Source organism: Anolis sagrei, chromosome 2, assembly GCF_037176765.1.
Source record: "Anolis sagrei isolate rAnoSag1 chromosome 2, rAnoSag1.mat, whole genome shotgun sequence".
In the NCBI taxonomy this organism is placed as follows: domain Eukaryota; kingdom Metazoa; phylum Chordata; class Lepidosauria; order Squamata; family Dactyloidae; genus Anolis; species Anolis sagrei.
In genome coordinates, this window is record NC_090022.1 from 110,124,636 (window position 1) to 110,150,370 (window position 25,735).

The window sequence follows — 25,735 nt, forward strand, 5'->3', positions numbered from 1 at the left end:
TGGGGAATCTGACCTGTTAGGCTCAAAAATAACTGTCAGTTGGGTGATTCCACCATAAATATAACAGAGTACTAGAAGAAAACTTCATAGTCGGCAGAAACGTATGTGTGGTGAGCCAGGATCAGCTTCCATTCAACAGGATTTCACAGGATTTCACAGTCAGAACTTTAGGTTCTAAGATATGTATTCAAGTAAAAGAAATACATGCTAGATATAAAAGATCTTGGAGCTAACTAACTTACTGAATCTCATCTTCTATGAAAGGTAAAATAATAAAAAGTCAAAATATCCATGCAATTACATTTTGCCTAGAGAGAGAGAGACAAAATGCATCTTTTATATTATTATTATAACTTTATTTGTACCCCGCTAGCATCTCCCGAGGGATGCGATGCGGCTTACACAGGCCGAAGCCTCAAAAAAACCCACAATACAACAATACAATACCCAAGCAAATTAAAAACAGTTAAGCAGGAAAACAATAACAATGACAATACAACAAACACTATTAAAACTGGGCCGGCCAAAGTAGGGGTACAGGGTTAAAAGTGCTGATGTGGCAGGAGGGATGTGGGATTAAATATAAGTGCAGTGTGCAGTGTGCAGTGATCTTGGTTCTACTAAGGTGCTTCTAGGATTTGGTACTGGGGTTCCTAATCTGAAAAAGCACATCGGAACAGCCAGGTTTTCAATTCCTTCCTGAAGACTGCCAGTGTAGGGGCTTGTCTAAGATCTTTTGGGAGGGCGTTCCAGAGTCGGGGGGCCACCACAGAGAAGGCCCTGTCTCGTGTCCCCACCAAGCGTGCTTGCGACGCGGGCGGTATCACGAGCAGGGCCTCTCCAGATGATCGTAGTGAGCGTGTGGGTTTGTAGACAGCGATACGGTCACGCAGGTAGGGTGGTCCCAAAACGTTCAGGGCTTTGTAGGTGAGCACCGGCACCTTAAATTGGGCTCGGAAAATAAACGGCAGCCAGTGGAGCTCCTTAAACAGGAGGGTTGACCTCTCTCTGTAATGAGCCCCGGTTAACATCCTGGCTGCTGCCCGTTGGACCAGCTGGAATTTCCGAGCCGTTTTCAAGGGCAGCCCCACGTAGAGCGCATTGCAGTAATCCAGTCTAGAGGTGACCAAGGCATGGACCACCCCGGCCAGATCGGCCTTCGCGAGGTACGGACGCAGCTGGCGCACAAGTCTCAATTGTGGAAAGGCCCTCCTGGACACCGCCGACGCCTGAGCCTCAAGCGTAAGCGATGAGTCCAAGAGGACACCCAAGCTACGGACCTGTGGCTTCAGGGGGAGTGTAACCCCGTCCAACACAGGCAGCCACCCTATACCCCGGTCCTGTTTGCGATCGACCAGGAGGACCTCTGTCTTGTTGGGATTGATCTTCAGCTTGTTCCTCCTCATCCAGATAGACACAGCGGCCAGGCACTCGTCCAACACCCGAGAGGCCTCCTTGGAATTAGGTGGAAAAGAATAGTAGAGGTTTTTTTTAAATATATTCTTTATTAAGTTTTCTATACAAACCATCCCAGAGGGTTCTGAGATGTGGGGAGGTGAGAAGGAGCGGATTAGAGAGTGGGGGAAAAAAGGGGGTGGAGAGGGTTAGGGCGTGGTGGAGGCTCTGGGGCGGGGATTCGAGATGGGTAAGAGAGATAGGTGGGGTGGGGAGGGAGAAAGAGCAGAGTTAAAAAAGCTTGGCTTCCGAATAGTCTGCTGGGGTTGATTCCGTAAGATTGCTTTCTTTTCTTCTATTTTTATTTATTTATTTATTTATTTTAATTATTTATTTATTTTTTTTCCTTAGTAACTTCCTCTACCTTCTGTCCCAGCAGTCTGGGGCAATGTTTTTTTTGTCCTTTAAGAATGATTTCATTAAATCCCAGTCTGTCCTTTTTTCCTTCTTTTTGTCATACATTAAGTTGGCTAGTGTGTCCATATCCATTGTATCTCTGGCTTTTAGCAGCCAGTCTTCTGTGGTAGGTAGATCTTTCCTTTTCCACCTGCTTGCAAGAGCCGTCCTTGCAGCGGCTGTTAGGTGGTATAGTAGCCTTTCTTTGCTTTCTTCTAGTTCGAAGTCTATTAAGTGCAGTAGATAGTACTCCGGTTTTAAATCAAACTTGACCTGTATAATTTGTTGAGTTTGTTTGTGAATCTCCACCCAGAAACGCTTCACTCTTTTACATTGCCACCATGAGTGGAAGTATGTTCCCAAATGGGACCCACACTTCCAACAGCTGTTGTTCACCCCTTTGTAAAATTTTGCTATCTTCTGCGGTGTGAGATGCCAACGGTAGGCCATCTTAAGCCAGTTTTCTGTTATCGATGCCGCCTTAGCGAACCTTATTTTTTCTTTCCAGATTGTCTCCCACTCCTGGAGAAGTATCGTGTGGCCAAAGTCTGTAGCCCACGCGATCATACTTTCTTTAACTAGCTCTGTTTCGGTGTCCCACGCTAGGAGTCTTTGGTAGAGCACTCTTATCAGTTTTTTTTCCTTCTTCATTATTACGTCCCAAAAGTTCTCTTGTAGGGCGAAGCCGATTTTCTTGTCCCCCTTAAAGGCGTCCGCCACTTGGAAGTAGTGGAACCAAGACAGGTTTTCATCCATCCTCCTGATTTCGTCTATCGGTTTCAGTTTTGCTTGGCTATCCTTAATTTCTAGTAGGACTTTGTAAGTGTGCCAGTTGTTGCTCGGAAAGTCTCTCTTGTGATTGGCTTCAATGGGAGAGAGCCAAAGGGGGGTTTTACTGTAAAAGTTTCTTTTAGATTTGACCCATACTTTGAGGAGCGCTGCTCTGACGTAATGGTTGGTGAAGTTTTTCTCGATCTTAGCTTTGTCATGCCAGAGATAGGAGTGCCAGCCTCTTCGGATGTCGAATCCCTCCAGGTTTAGAAGTCTTTTTTTTGCGAGCGTGGTCCATTCCTTTACCCAGGTGAGAACACAAGCCTGGTAATAGAGCTGGAGGTTTGGTAGGCTCAGGCCTCCTCTCTCCTTCGAGTCAGTCAGCGATTTATAATTGATCCTAGCTTTTTTGCTGCTCCACACAAATTTCAGGATGTCTCTCTTCCATTGTGTGAAGCAGTAGCTAGTCCTGAGTATCGGGATCATTTTGAATAAAAATATCATTTTTGGGAGTAACTTCATCTTCACTATAGCTATCCTGCCAAGAAGGCTAAGATTTAAATGTTTCCAGCTGTCCATCTTCTTCGTAATTTCTTTCCATGTTGTTTCGTAATTATTTTTTATCAGCTGGGCATTGTTTGCTGTGAGGTGGATCCCTAGGTATTTTATCTTGTTTACTATCCCGAACTGCGTTCTTTCTTGCAGTTTGTCTTTTTTTTCAGTACCCATGTTTTTTGTCAGGATTTTGGTTTTGGCCTTGTTGACTCTCAGACCTGAGACTTTCCCATAGGTGTCTATCTTGTCCGTCCATTCTTTAATCGTCTCTATCGGGTCCTCAATTATACAAACGATGTCATCGGCGTAGGCCTTTACTTTGAATTCGTCCTTCCGGATTTTGGTGCCCTTCAAGTTTGTATCTCTCCTTATCTCTTCCAACAGGATTTCAAGTGTCATAATAAACAACAGGGGCGATAATGGGCAGCCCTGCCTTGTGCCCTTTTCGATGTTTATGTTTTCTGTTTGTTGCCCATTGATTCTGATTTTTGCCCTCTGTGCAGAGTATATCGTGCTTATGACGTTGGTGAAATGGAAGCCCATGTCCTTTTCCCTGATGACTTGGAGCATGAATTCCCAGCTGACGCAGTCAAAAGCCTTCTCTGCGTCCACGAACAACAGGCCCAGTTCTTTCTGCGTGTTGACTGCGTAGTACTCTATTATATTTAAGATTGTTCTGAGATTTTCGCTCATGTGCCTTGTCGGGAGAAATCCCGTTTGGTCCTCTTTGATGGTAACATTTAAAAGTTCTTTCAATCTGTTTGCTATTATGCTTACGAAGATTTTATAATCTGTGTTGAGGAGCGAAATTGGTCTGTAGTTTTTCATGTTTTCTGTGTCAGTTGTTTCTTTTGGGATAAGGGTAATGGTTGCTTCTCGCCAGGTGTCTGGCATGCTGGCTTCCATTTGAATCTTGTTGAATATTACTTTTAGGTGCGGAACCAACTCTTCCTGGAAGGTTTTATAGTACTTTGAAGAGAAGCCGTCCGGGCCTGGAGCCTTATCTCTTGGCAGGTTATTGATGGCTTTCTTGATTTCGGCTTCCTCTATTTGCTTGTTGAGGGCCTCTCTCTGCTCATCCTTGATTTTTTCCAGTTTGTGGTTTGCAAGGTATTCTGTGATGTCTTCCATCCGTATTCTGTCTTTTTGATAAAGTTCGTTGTAAAACTTTCTAAATTGATTTTTGATGTCGTCGTCTGTATGGTAGCTCTTCCCGTCTCTTGAGATTTTAGCGATATGGTTGTGTTGCTTTTTCTTCAGTAGCTTCCTTGCTAGCCATTTACCTGGCTTATTTGCATTAGCGAAGTGGTTGACCCTCATGAACTTTAGGTTTTTTGCCAGCTTCTCTAGTTGGAAGGAGTTCAGCTGTTTCCTCAGGAGTTCTGTTTCTAATTTGATTTTCTTGCTTCTTGGCTTTCTCTTGAGTTCCTCTTCCTTGTTCCTTAAGTTCTTCATGAGGGTGTTTAATTCTTCCTGCCTTTTTCTGTTTCTTATCGCGCCCTGCTGTATAAAGTGCCCCCTCATTACCGCCTTCCCAGCGTCCCAAATCACTTCTTCTTTTATCTCAGCGCTCTTGTTTAGTTCAAAGAATTCCCGGATAAGTTTTCTATATTTTTCTATATCCTCCTCTGATCTTATTAGGTAGTCGTTTAGTTTCCAATTACGTTGGGGTGTTATTCCTTGGAGTTCTGCTAAGATGGGGCAGTGATCGGACGTTGCCCTGGGCAGGATCTGGATCTTGTTTATCTTGTTCATCAACGTGTTGGATATCCAGAGCATGTCAATTCTGGACCACGAGGAGTGCCTGTCCGAGAAATAAGTGAAGTCTCTTCTTTCTGGGTATCTCGTTCTCCAGGTATCCTTAAGAAAGAACTCTTTTTTTAATTGGAGGAAACTAGTTGGTAGTTTCCCTCCGTTGGGATCTTTTCTGTTCTTTTTTGTTCTGTCTATGCTACAATCTAACACCCCGTTGAAGTCCCCTAATAAGATCATCTCCTTGTTGGCAAATCCTGAGAGTCTTTTCCTGAGCTCCTTTACGAAGTTTGTTTTTGGACCTGTGGGGGCATAGATGTTGCATATTAAAATTTCCTGTTCATTTCTTCTGATTATTATCCCGACCATTCTCCCCTCCTCGTCCTTGAAGGCGATGGTTGCTTTTAAGGATTCCCTGGCGTAGATTACTACCCCTCTTTTTTTTTGTGATGCTAGTGCAAGAAATTCGTTACCCAGTTGTGGGTGTGCCAAAAGTGCGCTGTGCTTTTTCGGGATGTGCGTTTCCTGGAGAGCGACGATATCATACTTGCCTCTCTTGAGCTCGTTGTAGATAAGTCTTCTTTTGCTTGGAGAGTTCATTCCATTGACGTTATTGGAGTATATTTTTAGGTTATTCATCATTAATTGGATGGTTTGTCTGTGTCGAAGGTCCCATGTCCTTTTCTTCCTCTTCGTTGTCCAGTGAGTCAGGCCTGGGTCTTTTCTTATCTTTTCTGTTTCCTTCCTCTTCCTTCCGCCTGTCCTTTGTGTGTTCGGGGTGGCAGTTGGTACTCTCCCTCTCTCTGTAGGTGTTTGGTGTTTGAGCCAGGTCTTTTTGGAGTTTTTTGTAAAAGTCTTTTGCTTTATCTTCAGTTGTTAGCCAAAATTTACTCTCCCTATACGTCACTTGGATTCCCTCTAGGCGCTCCCATCTAAATTTAATCTTATGTTTTTTAAGCTCTTCTGTCAGGAAGTAATATTTTTTCCTCTTGTTCATTGAGGCAGTCGAGAATTCTTTGAGTATTATTACTTTTTTACCTCTGTAACTCGCCTGGCCAGTGGATTTCAGTTTTATAATCTCGTCGCGAACGCTCCTCCTGCAAAAGTCAACCACAATGTCTCTAGGCACTTTATGTTTCCTAGCGTAGCTTGAGTTGACTCTCTGCACTGTGTCTATTTCTTTGGACAGCTCTTCTGGTGCGATGCTCATGAGGTTCGCCGAGATTTCCCGAATAATCTCTCTTAGATTCTCGCCTTCTTTTTCATCTATATTCCTGAATCTAAGTTGAAAGTCAGTCTCTTTACACGCCCAGAGTTCTTGTTGTCTTTCTAATTTTTCGTTTGTTTCCTCCAGTTTTCTTATTTTGGCCTCTGTTTTTTCCTGGTTCTTCTTTAAACTCATGGACTCCTTCTTTAGTACTTTGACTTCATCTTGGACTCCACTGACCTCTTTCTTTATCAAGGCCATGTCTTCCTTCATTTCTTGTCTGAGTTTCCCTATTTCTTTTTGGAATAGCTTTTCCATATTTTGCTGAGTTTTTTCCTGGCTATCTTCTATCTTTTTCTCTATGTTTTCCTGGATCTTCTGCATCTCCTGCAATAATTCCTTGAACATTGTTTCTTGATGTGTTGACATTCTCCTCGCTGGGGTGGGGATTGAGTTTGTCGTCATCAATGGAGTGTTATTCAGGGAGGTCGTGGTAGTGGTTGTTATTATCGAGGTTGGAGCTGCGTTTGTTAGCTTGCTTTGCTTCCCTGCCATTGGGTTTTTTTCAGACATCTTGGCCCTCCCCCTCGTTGATGTTAAGCTTGCAGTTATTTTTGGGTTCCCTTTCCTTGGTTTCTTAGGGATATATTATCTCCTAGGGGGCCCAGATGTCTTCTTCGGGGGTCTTCCTTCTTCCTTTCTATGGCGTTCTCTGTGCTGGTTATCTTTGATTGCCTATACCCTCCACTTGATATTGTGTTGGGACAAAATTTGTGCACTTTATTCCACACCTTTGTTTTATCCCCTTGGGGTTTGCACCTATGCCTCCGCTTCTCTCCCCGTTCTACCAAGGTCTGCTTGTTCCTACTGTTATTTTCTGTGTTTATCCTCCTTCCTTATCTTGTTGTTCTTCTGCTCTTCCTTCCTTTTCCACTTCACGTTCCTCCTCTTGCCTCTTCTCTACCTTGCCACTCTCACCCTCTCTCGTATCACCTCTCCGCGTTTCCTTCTTAGTCAGAGGTCTCTTTCCCCTTCTTCCAGTTATGTTCTTTCCCTCTGTTCCCTTTCCCTTTCCTTTCCTTTCCCTCCCTGTCGCACCCCCCCCCCCCCCCCCGCGATCCGTCCGTCCCCAGACGCCTACCTTTCCGATGTTCCTCTGTCCCTCTGGTGAATGTGGACTGTTTCTGTGTCCTCTACTGTCTTCCTTCTCTTTCTCTGTTTGAGGAACCTTTTACTTCTTGCTTCTCGCCGCCGCTGCCGCCTCCGCGCCCCGCGCTCCTTGCGCCCTTCTCCCTTCCCTTCCTCTCAGGAGCGCTCTTCCGCGCTTCCTCCTCCGGCCTCTCGCGAGCTTTCGCGTTCTCGCGGAGCTCCGCGAGAGTAGTGCCGGCAGCTTGCAACTCGCGAGTTGGACGCTGGTCTGCTCCTGCTGTTTGCTGCGTTCCGTATGGATTGGGAGTAGGTATGTGGAGGATTGGGCGAGGCGGGGGGGGGGGGGGAGAACAGGCGAGGGGAGGCCGGGTCGGTCAAGGGCTATACGGAGTCAGAGGGGACTCGGGGGTTGGTAGGCTGTTGGGTGGGTGGGTGGGGGCAAGGTGAGGCAGGCCGGGGAAAGGACGCTTTGCGTTTCGCTCAAGGGTAGCCAGGGTTGCTCCACGCCAGGTTGAGTGGCCAGGTGGGGCTGAGTGGCCAAGTGGGGCCCTTTTTTACCTTATTTGATTGCTTTGTTCTCTCCGTTCTCTCCGTTGTTCTTCGATTGATCTTGTTCCTTATCTTTCTAATGATGACACACGTTAGCCGCTCTTACTTTTTCCTTTCTTTCCCTTTCTTTTTGAGTTTCTTTAAGTTGCTTTGAGTTACTTAGACTCTTGAGCTTCTTCGTTATTTCAGGCTTGAGTTTGTACCTTCATACTTTCCTGTTCTCTTGCATTCTCTAAGGTACGGCCCCTTAGTGATGAACATTGGTGGTAGGGAAGTCAATTTGTGCCCCCGCTTTCCTATTTTCTTTTCTTTCTTCTTGCTGTCCGTTTTCAGAGATAATCTAAAATGCTTGCGAAGGCAGGCGGCTTTTATGACTCTCTCGAGCCAGGCCTTCCCCCTGGGTGCTTGCCTCTCGGAGACGCCGAGCGGAGCCCACCGCCTCCCTTGAGGGGGGGCAGCTAGCACCACCCGTGCTCTGCTGGGGGCTTTGCCTCAAATCGACCTCTTGTCCATCGATTTGTGAAGGGGGTATCTCCCCTTGACCCGTTTGGGGGGTGCTCAGGTCCTCTTTGGCTCTCAGAGCCTCAGAGACCTGCTGCTGCCGCCATAACGCCTCCGCCGGAAGTCGAAAAGAGTAGTAGAGTTGTGTGTCATCTGCATAGAGATGGCACCCAACTCCAAAACTCCGGATGACCTCTCCCAGCGGTTTCATGTAGATGTTAAAAAGCATGGGAGAAAGAATAGAGCCTTGCGGGACCCCACAGGTCAAAGGCCAGGGATCCGAGCAGGCGTCTCCCAGCTTCACCATCTGGGTTCGTCCCTCCAGGAAGGACCGGAGCCACGACAGAACCGTGCCCCTGAGACCCATCCCAGAGAGGTGATCCAGAAGGATACCATGATCGATGGTATCGAAAGCCACTGAGATATCCAAGAGAACCAACAGGGTCACATTCCCCCTGTCCAGCTCTCTACTACTGAGGTCATCCACCAAGGCGACCAAGGCTGTCTCGGTGCCGTGACCAGGCCTGAAACCAGACCGTGCGTGATCTATGTAATTGATGTCATCTAGGAAGCCCCGGAGCTGAGAGGCGACCACCCGCTCCAGCACCTTTCCCAAAAAAGGGAGGTTGGAGATCGGTCTATAATTGTTCAGCACCGTGGAGTCAAGGGAAGGAGTGGATGAACCACAGCCTAGAAGGAAGTAAAAGGCAGAAGAAACAATGGAGGCTGACCACATGGCCAAGCCCAGGGCAATCAAAACACATTTAAAAAGGATGTGACCTCACAGAGATTACATTGCTACATCTTCAAAGTGGGAGGAGATGGTGGCAAGAAGGAAGAGTAAAAACAAAGCCAATTCTGGAATAAGCATGCATAGAAATGTGTGTTTTGTGTGTGTGTGTGTGGGGGGGGGTGTCCCTCATTCTAATTCTATCTCTGGTCTAGCTACTCATTGAGAACTGGAGACTTGATGACACAATAGACTTGTGCAGCCCAGGGATGAAACCCAACAAATTTAAAGGGGAAAGGCAGCCTTTTGGCTTTGCTTTGTTTCCTTGCACTGAAAACGAAACTGGGAAGCTTCAGTGGTTTACAAAATGCAAATGAAAAAGTATTGGGCAAGTTTAGATCCTTAAGTTTTTGGCATGGGCCATGCCAGCACATCAGATATCATGTCATAAGTATGAATTTGATCCAACATGATTACTAATGAAAAAATTGCATAGCCCTAATAGTTACTCAGCTTTGAAACAAATCATTAACAGAATTCCAGCTCTCAATGTGAGATGCTGAATTGGTTTTATGGAACAACTGAGTTCAATACTGATTTTATCCTCAATCACAATGAAAATTAAAAGTTCAGTCTTATTCATAGCTGAATAAAATAAGTTCAGTCTTATTCAATGAGCTCCACTGAGTTCATTGGACTTATTCACACAGTTATATGTAACACTACTACTAACTGTATGACAATGTATTTACTCATTTATTCACTTTGTCTCTCTCCAGTCTCTAGTGACTCCCTATAGATCATAGATTAATAGAATCTGTAGGCTGGCTATAGGGAGCTGGCAATTCCCCTGTTGTAGCAGTGCCACTGGCTGCCAGTCTGTTTCTGGGCACCTTTAAAGCCCTAGGCTGTTCAGGTCCAGGATATTTGGCTGACCACATCCCCTTGTATGAATCTGCTTGTCCTCTGAGATCTTCAGGAGAGGTCCTTCTCCTGCCCAGGGAAGCCAGAATGGCCCTCTCCCTATTGTCCTTCCAGCAGCAGGCTAAAACTTTTCTATTCAGACAGGCTTTAAAAGATGACAATATTTAAGATCTAGTCAGGGGGAGTCATGGGGAGCTGTAGTTTTTAACTTTGAATATATTTTGATGGATTTTAACTGACTTTTTAGTGTGTTTGGATTTCATTTTGTTTTAATGTTTGTATATTTGTTTGTATATTTGTATATTTTAAATTGTATACAAATGCTTTTATGTCAAGCTGCTTTGAATCCACTTTAGGGAGATAAAGTGGGGTATAAATAATAATAATAATAATAATAATAATAATAATAATCATCATCATCATCATCATCATCATAACAGAATAATAATGTTGGAAAGGGACCACAGAACCATCAAGTTCAACTGCTTGCTTGGGACTAAAACACTACAGCCCTCCCCTCCCATATAGAAAAAAAATTCCTGCACACACTTTGAGGGCATTAGGGACATTGTTGAATGCGGGGGGAGGGGGGGCACAGGTGTCCCATTGACTGTATTTTCCCTACCTTTTCTGCAAAATATCATATACACAACACTATATAGATGGATGAATGAATCAGTGCAATTATATTTTGAATTGAGACTGCTTGTTGAAACTTTATAGTTTGCCCTCCACATTTGCGAGGATTAGGGGCACAGGAAACCCATAAAAATGGCTTTTCTGAAACTATATGTGTGAGTGTGTGGTGGCAGAGCAGCAGCAATCTCTTTTGCCAACCTCCTCTGGAAACCTATGCACCAGATGGTTGCCAGAGTTCATTAGCAAAGGGAATCACTGCTACTCTACTGTCTTCCATGTCTTTGGGAGCTCCTTACTGGTGTGTGGACTGCCAAAGTTGGTGAGTGAAGGAGCTCCCCATTCCTTCCTCTCCTCTGAAGCCGGGGGGGGGGTGGTGGTGGTGGTGGTATATGCAGCAGCGATGTCCTGCCAATAGCTTTCAGAAATCCTTCCAGTGGTGAGGTTCCAGAAGTGGTTGGCAAAGGAGATTGCAGTTGTTTCACCTCACACAGCAACCTAAAGTCTTGGGAATGATTAGCACAAGCTGCGGATCACTCCTGCTTCCCCTTCTGTAGTCCAAGACCACTGTGTCACTGTACACATTTTTTCATGTCAGGAGCAACTTGAGAAACTGCAAGTTGCTTCTGGTGTGAGAGAATTGGCTGTCTTCAAGGATGTTGCCCAGGGGACACCTGGATGTTTTGTTGTTTTACCATCCTTGTGGGAGGCTTCTCTCATGTCCTCACATGGACACATGGTGAACTTGGGGGAGTGAATAATCAAATTTACAAATGCTAAATCAGTGAATGTGGAAATTCAACTGTAATTTCAGTTTAATCAGGCTTTGTATTATATAACAATATCAGGAGTCAAATTACAATGCACCTATCATGTGGACAATATTATTGCTTTTCTATAAACATTAACATTCAAACTAGGCTGAGCAAGTACACAGATCTTTTCCGCCAAGCCTGGGGAAGTCTTGCCATCACTCCATTATTTGCTGTCTCCTGCTCATTTTGTCTGTATAAAATGTATTTTTGTGAAGTGCTTGGAAGTCTTTTCCCATTAGATTCTTCCCATCTTGTCAGTGTTACCAATATGTTTTGTGCCTTGCCATGTCCAAAGCAATCAGGTGAGTTAAGTTTGTATTTCACCCAGGAATGTTATACAGTGTGAAGTGTGGGGGAGGAAAAATCAACAAAATGCTAGTCTCAGAGAAGAAAAACTGTGAAGCTCTGAGAGCTCTTAGAAAAACCTTCCTGCTCCAATCATGAAAAAATGTAGCCAGTCATCACAATCCCTAAATAAAGGTCCTTCGGAAAAGTACTATGTCTTATTCCCCAAATCCATTTTAAGTGTATGATCCAAGATCTATTGTAGTTTCTTCTTTTTTTCTTCTTTCTTTCTTTCTTTCTTTCTTTCTTTCTTTCTTTCTTTCTTTTTGATGACAGATCGGGTGGATGAGTTAGATTGTATAATATATTCTCATTTTTTCTCAGTAGAAGGTTAGAAAAAACAGTAGATACAGATGCCAGAACAAAATGGTGACAAGCCAGCTAGGTATTTTAATCTATCACTGATCTCTTTTTTTCTCCTTTTTTGAAATTAGAAAGGCTGTAATTATGTCATTTGGAAAATGAATTTGTCCAGGTTGTAATGTTTAATTCATAATAGGCAGTTGAGACATGGTATGTAATACAACCAGATAGTATCTAACTTGAATGTAAATCCAGTTTCCAGGCAGTTGCATTCAGCACTCAGGTTTGTTTGTGAATTTTTAGAAGCTTATTGTATTTGTGGATAGGTTTGGGGCAAAATTTAGGAGGGCAAATTGTCCAAATCATGGTGCAGTTCTGCAAGAAGAAATACTGTAGATAAGGATGAGGGAGAGAATCGCTTTAATCCTGCATCTTCATTCCTCCCAACCTATTTTCGTCCCAAATTGACCAGTGGCTGAAAAGACCCCTTTTGCTATTTGTGGGCAGGGCAGCTAACAGAAGTAATCACAGCTTCCTTTTTTTTTCAGAACACAAATTCTCTCAGTTTATCGGTCCAAACCTATCAGGTGTTCTCAGAGTTATTCCACAATGGCATGAGGAAAACTTGTGTTCATATCTGCATGGAGATCCTGATATATATGTATCATCTGCCACTTTTTTAAAAAGGAGATCAAAGTAATGTTCCCTATTTTTTAATTGCAGGTAAATGCCTATAGCAGCATTTTAAAAAAAATGTGTCAAAAGCATTGCATAAAACAGTTTATCAAAAACTGATAAAATTGTTTATCTAAAACAAATGAACTAAAGGGATCACAAGCTGCTAGAACAGTGATTCTCAACTTGTGGGTCCCCAGATGTTTTGGCCTACAACTCCCAGAAATCCTAGTCACTTTACCAGGGTTTCTGAGAGTTGAAGGTCAAAACACCTGGGGACCCACAGAATCACTGTGCTAGATAGTTTTAGACCGAAAATGGGCAACAGCAACTGCATTGTCTGTAGCTTTAAACAGTTGTTCTTCTATGCATGTGGACAAGGACACAGATGCTGAGTTGTTTGTTCTCCTCCACAGTCGCACAAGGTGGAGGATTCCTCTAGGTAGTGCCATTCTGCCAGATTGTCTTTTGACCTGCCAACTCCACTTCTGAGTCTGTTCAGGGATTTCCATGTTGACCATTCTTGGTTTGTCCCAGTTGGAAGACCCTTGTATGTGTGTGTGTGTGTGTGGGGGGGGGGGTATTCAGTTGGAGTTGCCTAATTTGGCTGTCCCTAGGTATATTCTTGGTGTTGCTGGAGGAACATTTAGAGGTGTGGTGCTTCTCATGAAACTTTTCTTTAATTTAAGTCGACTGGGAGGAGGTTGATCACCATATAGTGGGTGGTTTTCACAATGTTCTACCTTATAACAGCAAGAAAAGATATGACCCTAATCAATGCTGCAGCAGAACAAGTATACCATCCATTGCTGGCTATATTTCCTGCAAAAATTTCTGTTCATAAACTCTGCAGTGTTTTTGCACAGATGGAGATGGGAGAAGAACTTTAATTCTTCTGACTTTAATTCCCAGCCTTGGAAAAAATCATCAGGCAGATAGGTCTTCCCTGATTAGCAGTGGGCCAGAGAAATAGAAGAGATTTAATTCTAATACCTCATTAACTTGGCATTCTTATTTTTTAATTTTGTTAACTTTTGAGATCAGACAAAATCAATATGTGCCTTTACAACCCATAGAATACTAAGAGCAATAATTTAGTGTCTGAGACAATGTGCCTGAATAGTTTTAACCTATGATAAATGAAATTACAAAGGATATTCCATACCAGCAGCCATAATATATGTTGCAGTGGTAGCCTCTCAAGTTCTTTCTTTCATAAAATAATAGAGTTGGAAGAAACCAACTGAGCCTCTGCCAATCAGGGAAAGCACAATCAAAGTTTCTTTGACAGATGGCCATCTGGCCTCCCAGAAAAAAAAGATTTCAAGGAAGGTTATGATCTCAAAGGTGATCCTTTCCCCAAAAAGTTCAACATCTGCCAGAAGTTGACTATAGAACTACATTAAAGAACATATAGATTTCTAGAGAAAACTTTTTCATCACATCCACCACACTCTGAGGCAGAGAGTTCCACTGTTGAACAGCTTGTATGGTCAGGAAGTTCTTCCTAATGTTCAGATGGAAACTCCTTTCCTATAATTTGAACTCATTTGTCCTAGTTTCAAGGGCAGCAGAAAACAGGTCTGCTCCCTCTTCTTTATGACATCCTTTAACATATTTATACATGGCTATCATGTCTCCTCTCAACTTTCTCTTCTGCAGGCTAAACATACCCAGCTCTTAAAGATGCTCCTCACAGGACATGGTCTCCAGATATTTGATCATTTTAGTCGCTCTCCTCTGGACCCCTTGCACCTTGTTAATATCTCTTTTGAACTCTGGTGTCCAGAATTGAACACAGTATTTCAAGTGAGGTCTAACCAAAACAAAATACAAATGCCCCATTACTTCCTTCAGTCTAGACCAATGATTCTTACCCTGTGGGCCACAGTCCAGCAGTGGGTCACGAAGATAAAAATCTGGTCTGTGGGCCTCCTCCCTCTTTATTTATTTATTTTATTTTATTTCAGCTCCTTTCATGCCACCTGCCACTCTTTCCCTGCTTCTGACCATGGCATATGTTTTGTACCAGAAACTAGAACTGATGTGGTCAATCCAATGCAGTTTTCTGAATCAGCACCCCAAACTGAATCTTGACCTGACTGAAAACTGATTCATAACCCTTTTTGCACTAATGTTGGAGAGTGGTCCCTGATCAAAGTGGTCCCTGATCAAAAAAAGGTTGGGAACCACTGATCACACTATACTCCTTTGATGCAGCCCAAAATCCCATTGGCTTTTTAGGCTACTGCATCACACTGTTGGCTCATGTTCAACTTCTTGTCCACAAAGACTCCAAGAACTTTCTCATATGGACTGTTGTCAAGCCAGGTAATCACCCATCCTGTATCTTTGCATTTCATTTTTTTTCTGCCTAAGTGTAGTATTTTAAATTTGTCCTTGTTGAAATTTGTTTTGTTAGTTTTTACTCAGTTTAAAACCTTTCACTGTACCATAGAAATGTCTCAATTTTGAATCTAATACAGAACGTGTACATATAATAATGCCATATTTCTAATTGCTCCTACTTCTCATGGATGCTTAACTGGTTACACTCAATAATTTGTATATCTGGGCCCATCTGCATTAAACACATAATGCCAAAGGGCCCTGGATCAGCTCCAAGGTGGCCAAATGGCACATGGAGCTGATCTGTGGTAACACAGGGCAAGGCCACTTTAAAGTGGCTTTGACCTATGTTAACAGGAGTCAGAGTATCCCCCAATTTTGGGCCAATGTAAACAGTTAAGCTAGTTTGGAGACAGAAGTGGCCATAGCTGCTTACACTGCCATCCTATGTCTCCTGGGCTCTGGTAGCTCAGGGGACATGTGATGGCACTTACTATCTCCTCCAGTTCTCTAGGTCACTGCAATCTCCAGGTGTGATATGGGTCCTGTTGTCCAGCTGTCACATCAATTAAAATCACGTAATCCAGATCATAGTCCAAGGCCAGTCCAATTATCGTTTCCATTAGTCTGTTATCCTTATTGCACTATTTACTGGTTGAATGCTTTATCCCACAGCCACATCTTAAAATTCTTCCTGAAAGACAGGAAGGAGGGAGCTGACCTGATTTCATTGGGGAGGGAATTCCATAGATGAGGGGCCACCACTGAGAAGGCCCTGTCACTCATCCCCACCAATCACATTTGCAAAGGTGGTGGGATCAAGAGCAGTTATATTTCTCTTACTTTAATCACAGGCAAATGCAAATTTATTGATTGAGGAGGACTGCAGTGCAGTAACTTATCTCTTTGTAAAGCTAGATATTGGGCAGATCTTTTTTCCTTTCCATTTATACAGTTTGATAAATATAGTACAAAAAAGAAAGCATGGAGAATTTAACTGGGACTCTATGGAGTCTAAGGAAAAAAAATGTGTCACCTTGTAATCTTCTCTTTCACCTAAGGAAAGATTCATTCATGCTTTCTCACAACTGTTATTTTCACATTTAACTAAATTAAGTCTCCTGAAGTCTATAAAGATGGTTCTTCAGGGCACTCAGTTTGTTAAAAATGGGTATAAATTAGATGTGAGCAAAATGACTGAAATCTGATTACTAATTTGTTTTGGAAATTTGAATGGCCCTCCTTTCTATTAGATTTGGAGGGGTCCCATTTCAATTCATAATCAGAATCTCCGAATCTTCCTAATGGCTTCATTAAGATTCATTCCATTAGCAGCAATGGGGAAAATTGTATGGCCAATTTTTCCCTCACTTTTATGACTATTTATGACTTTAAGCCTGCCAAATTTCAGAATGTTTTGGTCATCCATTGGTTTTTAGGAAATGTTATTTTTTTTTACAACAGGTATCCCCCTGAATAGGAAGATAAAGGGAAAGGGAATAGAAAGAAAGTGCAAGAAGGAAGGGGAGAAAGAAAAGGCAGAGAGAGAGAGAGAAAGAGCAAATCTCTCCCCTAACATGAGTAAGCCTTTCTGATGCCGAGCAGAATTCTGGGAAATGTTGTGTAGGACAGGGCCTTTTAAATTCTCTGGAAAAAGGCTCCTTGCCTTCCCAAACTACATTTCCCAGAATTCTGTGCTCTCTTGGTCTCTTTCCTAGCAAACTCTAATTCTCCCTGCTGCTTCCCTCTCCTAATGGTGAGAGGCCATTAATTTAAAGAGGAAAGGCAGCCTTTTTTGGCTTTGTTTTGTATCCTTGCATTGAAAATGAAACTAACTTTGGGAGGCTTCTGTAGTTTACAAAATTAAAATGAAAAGTATTGGGTAAGTTTACATTCTTAAGTATTTAGCATGGGGCATGCCCATGTGTCAGATATCACATCATAAGTATGAATTTGATCTGACTTACCAAGACGAACGATAATTTTGCACAGCCCTAATCAATATTACAGGTTGGGGAAGATTTTATTGTGACTGCCTGCCATGTTTGTATTAAATATGAGAAATATCTATAAAAACAAAGTTACAACTTTAATTTGGCATTAACATGGCTTAATGCATTAAGACTCATACTTTTTAGAATTAAGCATTCCTGAGTATGAAGGTGCATATCTGTTTCAATTTCTTCTTTATTGTGAGGGTTAAAAAAAACTCGAGCAAGTGCCTTTTCAGTAGTGGCAAAAATTCTAAGAAATCTTCTCCCCAGAGATCCTTGCCTTAGCATCCACATCATTTCAGCATTGTAGGGATATAAAGCTTCACTAATTTCTTCTCAATAGAAGCAATAAGCACTTTTAGTCATTTTTTCCCTACAAAAAAAATCTTTGAAAACTGCAGTTTTGAACACTATTTGAAACATGAGACTTATTCTTCGCAGTATTAATTTGTACTGTTTTTGCACAGAAAACAACCGTTTCCAAGTAGAAAACACCAATTTCCAAGTAGATTTTTTTTGTGTAAAAATGTATTTTTCATAGTTAGTACTCTCTCTCTCTCTCTCTCTCTCTCTCTCTCTCTCTGTGTGTGATATGCAAATCCAAGAGTAACTTTCATAGTGCAAATACATATTTCAGTTTCCTCCACAACTTTCTGTATAAAGGGGAGGGGGGAATTGCTTTTGGCAAAAGATCACCTTCAGGGCTGAGACACTACGAAGAAAGGCCTATACCCACATTAACACTTTGTTGTAAAGTCAGCTAAATTCCCAATTCATTCCTATTTAATCTCAAGTTGTAAAGTTTTTGAATTTGAAGCATGACTTGAAGTTTTAAAAATGTTTGTCACAAACTCTCTGTTTGGGCCCTTCTGCACAGCCCTATATCCCAGAATATCAAGGCAGAAAATCCCACATTATCTAAGTGTGGACTCAGGTAACCCAGTTCAAAGCAGATATTGTGGGATTTAATGCCTTCATATTCTGAGATATAGGACTGTGTGGAAGGGCCCTTTCTGTCTTGCATCCACACATGCAAACAAGCAAAGACATATACACACAAACCATGCATAACTCAGAAAAAATGGAGATACAGCTTTTTTAGCAAACCTCATGAGTCTCACCTCTTACAAATGCTGCTTTTTTCTTTTTTTCTTGGAGAGATTTTTTTTCTATTATTACTTTCTTTGAAAACAAGGTCATGAAACCCTTGAGGCATTTTTACTTCTTTGCTTCTCTCTTTCTTTCCCTAAGCATATGTTTGATTTTTTTGTTGCACTGTATGACAGACAGATGGCATGCATGCTCTCTTCAGTAGAATCGTACCTGATTGTATGCAGTCCTTACGTAATGGGCATGACTCAGGTTTTTGTTTTATGTAAGTATAGGATTTTTTTCTCTGGTGTATTGTTCTTCCATTATCTAGGGACAGAAGCAATGTGATAATTAAACTCTAGCAAACAAATTAAGATGTATGAACAAATCAAACCTGAACACTGAAAAGCGTTATACAAGATTTGTATCTCAAGGGGTGAGCCAATCCTCCTCCTGTCTACTTTATAACTGTCAGATAATATATTGTATTTACACAATTCTTATGTACACCTTTTTTTGGCTAAATGGCTCTGCCAAAATTGGGATACATATCAGATTCGTGTAATATTCCTTGAGAGCCAGCAAAGTGGCTGGCAAAGGGCAGGGGCTAGCCAGCAAAGAGAAGTGGCCAACAAGGACGAACCAGCAAATGGTGAGGGCAAGTAGAGAGAAGGAAGGGTGGAAGAGAGAGATAAAGAAGGAAAGGAGCTCTGCGTCAGTGGTGCCATGGCTGGTTGGCTCTGCTGAAAGGGAGGCCCTGGCATGTCAGGGTAAAGGAAGCTGCCTTTGCCTCCTCCTCCTCTGCTTCAGGGCCTGCCAGCTTGTCCTCACCCTTTGCTGGTCCGTTTTCTGGCTCATCTTCACCCTTCGCTGGACACTTTGCTGCTCACCCTCGCCATTCGCCAGACACTTTGCCAGCTCACCCTCGCTTTTTGCTGTCTTGTCCTCTTGCTTTGCTGCCCACTTCTCTTTGTCAACTTGCCCTCACCCTTTGCCAAGAGGTGAAAGCATTCGGCAAAGGGGTGAGATGACAAGTGGCTCCATCCCATTCTCTTTGTCATGATGGCCAACAGGCATGACATGGCTCATATCAGTCACTCAGCACCTGGAATGACATCTACTAGGACACCAGAGCAAGAATTGCTTCCTTCTCTACCTCTGATTGCCTCCTTGCTGCAGCTAACATCACTCCTTATGTTGAGTAACTCATATGAGCCATGATGCACCCACTGGCCACTGCAATAAAGAGAATGGGGGAATGGTGAATGCCATCCCAACCCTATGGGCTGCCCAAGACTTGTTTATATGTGATGGTCATGTAAACAGTTGCAGCCAGTCCCATCTAGGAACTGGCCCAACTATTTACATGGTTCCAAAGTCACAATTTGCTTCAGATTCTTGGGGATAATTAATTTTGATTAACATGGTTTGAGGCCGTGGTGTTGATATACATCAGCCTGAATCAGCTCTGTGGTCAGTGTAGATGTGCCCTTGGATAGCCCTTTTATAATCAAAATAAATCCAGAGTGGATTATCTGCCGCCGCCACCACCGCCAAATATAAGCACCACAATTGATTTCACTTTCTATCTGTGACACACAGCCTACAGAATAGAAAAGAGGAATAACTGACAGAAAATATGACAATTCACCCATTTTAAGCAGTCTTAATTTCTTTGCTGTGGCTTTTACACTGCAATCTTGGACACACTTACTCAGGGACAGGCACCATTAAACTCAGTGGGACATACTTTTGATTGCATTGTTAATTACAAGAGCCCAATCTGATGTTGTTTTTGTCAAGGACATTTTCACAGCACATAAAACTGTGTAGGAATAAGCAAAAAGATGCATTTTTCAAGTTCATTTTTTCTTTAACAAGACAACTGAGTCCTAGTTAGAAAGATTGCTGACACCTGGATATTGGAAAGGGAGGTATTCAGTTAGCATCCACTGGTTTTTAAATCGGCATTACTCTGACACTTTCCTACCATGGATCAACAAATTTTACAATTAACTCTAACATGGCAGCCTTCCAGCTGGGTAAGCACAAGGGTTATTGCACTGGAGGTTAAGGGTAAATTAAGTTATAATTGGCTCTAATTAATGTTGCCAGACATTTTTTTTGGTGAAAAACACTTGCTTCTTGCAGGCTGCAGCCAATGCAGACTTAAGAAGAATACAAGGCCTCCCATGTGCATAGTTATATCATCTTTTATGGAAAATATTAATGCCAATAATGTCTGGTGAAAATACTCTTGGGGATATATTTTCTTTCAAAACATATTTGAACTTGAATGTAATCCCTTGGCAAGTTCTAAAATTGTCCTAGCATCTTTAGCAAAAAGCCTTAATCTACAAGAGATCCAACCCCCCTCTACATGATGCACCGTTTGATTCTAAATCCAATTGCCAAAAATGGTCACATGATGTTACTGTGTCATACTGTGAATAATTCAGAATGGAAAATGAATAAATAAATAAACCAGCAGATATACCAAAGCAATGCATTATGTTACAGCATTAATTTTGTTGCTGTTAACAGCTATCAATGTAACTTTGACTTATGGAGGCACTATGAATGAGAGACCTCAGTCACATTATTATCAACAGTCCTGCTCAGGTGCTGCTCTTCTGATTCCTTGTCTGACTCTACATTTTGATTTAATGGAACTGAAATTATGGAAAATCTTTTGCTCTTCCTATGTCGCCTTTGGCTGTTTAAAGTTATATATGGTAAAAATAAACTGGGTTGTTGTAGGTTTTTTTGGGCTATATGGCCATGGTCTAGAGGCATTCTAGATCATGGCCATATAGCCTGAAAAAACCTACAAAAACCCAGTGATTCTGGCCATGAAAGCCTTTGACAATACTTTAAAAATAAGCTATTTTGTTTTCTTAATATTAAGCTGTAACTTTGCCTTTACACCTTCTTCCTTGACTTTCTTCAATAGTTATTGCAAGTGTTTATTTATATATTTAGGGAATTTATATCCCGTCCTATCTCACCTCCACAGAAGGACCCATGGCAGCTAATAACCAGCACAGTGCAGTGCCCACAATTTAAAAAAGCATAAATATACATAATATAATAAAACAGTATAAAAACAATATAAAAATATTAAAACACATCACCAAATTAGTCGCCATCCTAAAAGCAGTCCATCATAGTCCATTAAAACCATAGCTTTGCCAGCAAGTCAGTCTAGTTCGCAAAGGCCAGGATCCCAGAGCCAGGATTTCACTTTTTTTCAGAAGGACAAAAGAGATGGAGCAATCTGATTTCATTTGGGAGGGAATTCCATTGCTATCATTTACTTGTAGTATGTTTTCATCTGCTGATTTGATGCACTAAGTGTATAAGTTAGACCAACAGAGTGATTAAAAATAGTCAATTTGACTTCTGGTGAAGAAAATGCAGCTGTGAACAGTGCTCCAGAGAGTCACTGGAGATTTATCAACTGTATGGAGTTGAGAAATACTTTTTCAGAAAGAAAAAGGACAGATGCAAAGCCCTCAAGACTGGAAATATCTCACCTCCCTGTTGAAACTGGAGAAGGGGAGAAAGGAGAGGGAGACATTGCATATCCTAGCAACATTGTCATGCAAGCAGATGCAGATAGAAACAGTTTTGATTTACTTCTTAAAACACTACATTCGGCCTAATTCGGACCGCTTATCCATATTAACAATCCCCAACCGGTCTCCTAAGGTAAATTGGTGTAACCAGGTGAGCGGGCCCTCTGGTTTGAAGGTGGTGTTGTTGAACGCCAGATCTGTCAACGGAAAAACGACCTGGATCCAGGATTTAATCCTGGAGGAGCGGGCAGATCTGGCGTGCATCACGGAGACCTGGCTGGATGAAGCGGGGGGCGTAAATCTCTCCCAGCTTTGTCCTCCGGGCTTCTCCGTGCAACACCAACCAAGAGCCGGAGGACGGGGAGGCGGGGTCGCAGTGGTCTATAGAGATTCCATCCATCTGACCAGGAGTCCCATCCCGCAGACCACAAATTTCGAATGTGTCCACCTGAGGGTGGGTGACCGGGACAGAATAGGGATTCTTGTAGTGTACCGTCCACCTCGCTGCACTACAGTCTCCCTGCCTGAGCTAGCGGGGGTAGTCTCGAGCCTGGTGGTGGAGTCCCAACGGCTTCTTGTGCTGGGGGACTTCAACATCCATGCCGAGGCAACCCTCACAGGAGCGGCTCAGGACTTCATGTCTGCCATGGCAACCATGGGGCTGTCCCAACAAATAACTGGCCCCACCCACTGTGCTGGACACACATTGGACTTGGTTTTCTGCCAGGGATGGGAGCAGGGTGGCGGTGTGGAGGAGTTGTCTATCTCTCCGTTGCCATGGACCGACCATTTCCTGGTCAGATTTAGGCTCACTGCGCCCCCTAACCTCCGCAAAGGTGGAGGACCCATTAAGATGGTCCGCCCCAGGAGGCTTATGGATCCGAATGGATTCCTGACGGCTCTTGGGGATTTCCCCGCTACCTCGGTAGGTGATCATGTCGAGGCCTTGGTCGCTCTCTGGAATGGGGAGATGACCAGGGCAATTGACAGGATCGCTCCGGAACGTCCCCTCTCAAGTAACCGAGCTAAACCAGCTCCTTGGTTCACTGAGGAGCTGGCAGCGATGAAGTGAAGGAAGAGGGAACTAGAGAGCGTGTGGCGCTCGGACCCAAGCGAGCCAAATCGAGCACGGTTTGTGTCCTTTCTAAGGGCATATGCCGCGGCAATAAAAGCCGCAAAGAAAACTTTCTTTGCGGCCACTATTGCGTCTGCAAAAAACCGTCCGGCGGAGCTGTTTCGGATTGTCAGAGGTCTTTTAACTCCCCCTACCTCAGGTGGGAGCCCTGACAACTCGGCCACGCGCTGTGAAGCATTTGCTCGGTTCTTTGCAGACAAAGTCGCTTTGATCCGTTCTGGGCTGGACGCCACATTAAACGCAGTCTCTGTGGATGTGACACAAGCACCTGCTTGTCCTATTTTGATGGATTCTTTTCAGCTTGTGAAACCCGAGGATGTGGACAAGATACTTGGAGGAATGAGGCCTACCACGTCCATCCTAGACCCCTGCCCATCCTGGCTTCTGAAAGAGGCCAGAGGGGGATTGGCTGAGTGGGTAACGGTGGTGGTTAATGCCTCCCTTCGGGAAGGCACGATTCCAGCGAGCCTAAAACAGGCTATTATAAAGCCGCTGTTGAAGAAACCATCACTGGACCCCACCAAATTTGACAACTTTCGGCCTGTTTCCAATCTTCCCTTCTTGGGCAAAGTCATGGAAAGCGTGGTGGCCTCACAACTCCAGGTATTCTTGAGAGACACGGATTATCTGGATCCGGCACAGTCTGGCTTCAGACCGGGACATGGTACCGAGACGGTCTTGGTCGCCTTAGTGGATGATCTCCGCCGGGAGCTAGACAGGGGGAGTGTGTCCCTGTTGGTGCTCCTGGACCTCTCAGCGGCCTTCGATACCGTCGACCACGGTATTCTTCTGGGACGCCTTGCAGAGATGGGCCTTGGGGCCATGCTTTGCGGTGGCTCCAGTCATTTCTGGAGGGTCGTACCCAGAAGGTGTTGTTGGGGGACTCCTGCTCAACACCACAGCCGTTGACATGTGGTGTTCCTCAGGGCTCCATACTGTCCCCCATGCTGTTTAACATCTACATGAAGCCGCTGGGTGAGATCATCCGGAGTTTCGGGGTGCGGTGTCACCTGTACGCAGATGACGTCCAACTCTGTCACTCCTTCCCACCTGCTACTAAGGAGGCTGTCGAAGTCCTGAACCGGTGCCTGGCCGCTGTGACGGTCTGGATGAGGGCGAACAAACTGAAATTAAATCCAGACAAGTCAGAGGTACTCCTGGTCAGTCGTAAGGCCGAGCAGGGTATAGGGTTACAACCTGTGCTGGACGGGGTCGCACTCCCCTTGAAGGCGCAGGTTCGCAGCTTGGGTGTGACCCTGGACTCATCGCTGAGCCTGGATCCCCAGGTTTCGGCGGTGACCAGGGGAGCATTTGCACAGCTTCGGCTCGTGCGCCAGCTGCGCCCGTATCTTGGGAAGTCTGACTTGGCCACGGTGGTACACGCTTTGGTCACATCCCGCCTTGACTACTGCAACGCTCTCTATGTGGGGCTGCCCTTGAAGATGGCCCGGAAGCTTCAGCTAGTCCAGCGCGCAGCAGCCATGTTGTTAACCGGAGCGGGACGCAGGGAGCACACAACGCCCTTGCTGTCCCAGCTCCACTGGCTGCCGATTTGCTACCGGGCCCAATTTAAGGTGCTGGTGTTATCCTACAAAGCCCTAAACGGTTCCGGCCCAAAATACCTTGAGATCCGCATCTCGGCCTACGAGCCCATGAGGACCTTGAGATCATCTGGGGAGGCCCTTCTCTCGGTCCCGCCTGCCTCTCAGGCACGCCTGGCGGGGACGAGAGAGCGGGCCTTCTCGGTGGTGGCCCCCCGGCTATGGAACTCCCTCCCTGCTGAAATAAGACAGGCACCTTCCCTCATGGCCTTCCGCAAGGGCCTGAAAACCTGGCTCTTCGAAAAGGCCTTCAATTAAGTGCTATGTTTTTGGAATGACCACCGGAATGGACCATGACTACGAGATTGATTATGACCCCAAACAAGACGAAGCGGATTTTTAGTTTAATTAGTTGTGTACTCGTAAGATGTTGTGTTATGGTCTCGATCTATTGTAAACTGTTGTCTTTCTATGTTCTATGTTTTGTACACCGCCACGAGTCGCCCTCGGGCTGAGAGTGGCGGTTAACAAGTGCAAATAATAAATAAATAAATAAATAAATTATATATCTTAAACATGAACTAAAAGATGCCCTTAAATCTGCTGTAAGCTTACCAACTTTGTGGAGAAGACATCACTGAGAGGTAAATTGTATTTTTCAATACAGTTTTGGTGTGACAACATTAACAACCTCAAAAACATGGAAGGGGATAAAAGAATTATTTATAAAGGACTGGTGAGGAAAACTATTAGAGCAGATTCAGATGGCTAAGCTCTCCATTGGTTTTTCAGGGAGGAAATAATGAAGACTTTGCTAGAAAAAATGGAGGCTCACATTTGGCTATTTGGGAAGGAAGACAAAAGTAGATTTTAAAGGAACTACAAGGAAAATTTATTAATGCAAAGATAATGGTTAGTTTTTATGAGATGTTAAGTTTCACACTGAATGGTGTTAGAAGTCGTGGGTGGTAGTTCGCGAGTCGGGGGGTGGGTTTGGTGGAATGACAGATCTGTATTATGTGTATTTGATCGTTGTTTTGCTTTCTTTTGCATTCTGTATCTTACTTATACACAATAAAATTATAAAAAATATAATGCCCAACACAAATGATTCCTATTCTTAAAATTATGTATCTTAGGATTTATGTAACAGCATTTTTTAATATTCATTGAATTGCCATGCAAGTATTTATTTATCGTGTCAGTAGCAACCAAACAATTGTATTACATTTTTATTAAATTTTTAACAAACAGACAAAACAGAGTTTGCAAGCTTGGTAGTT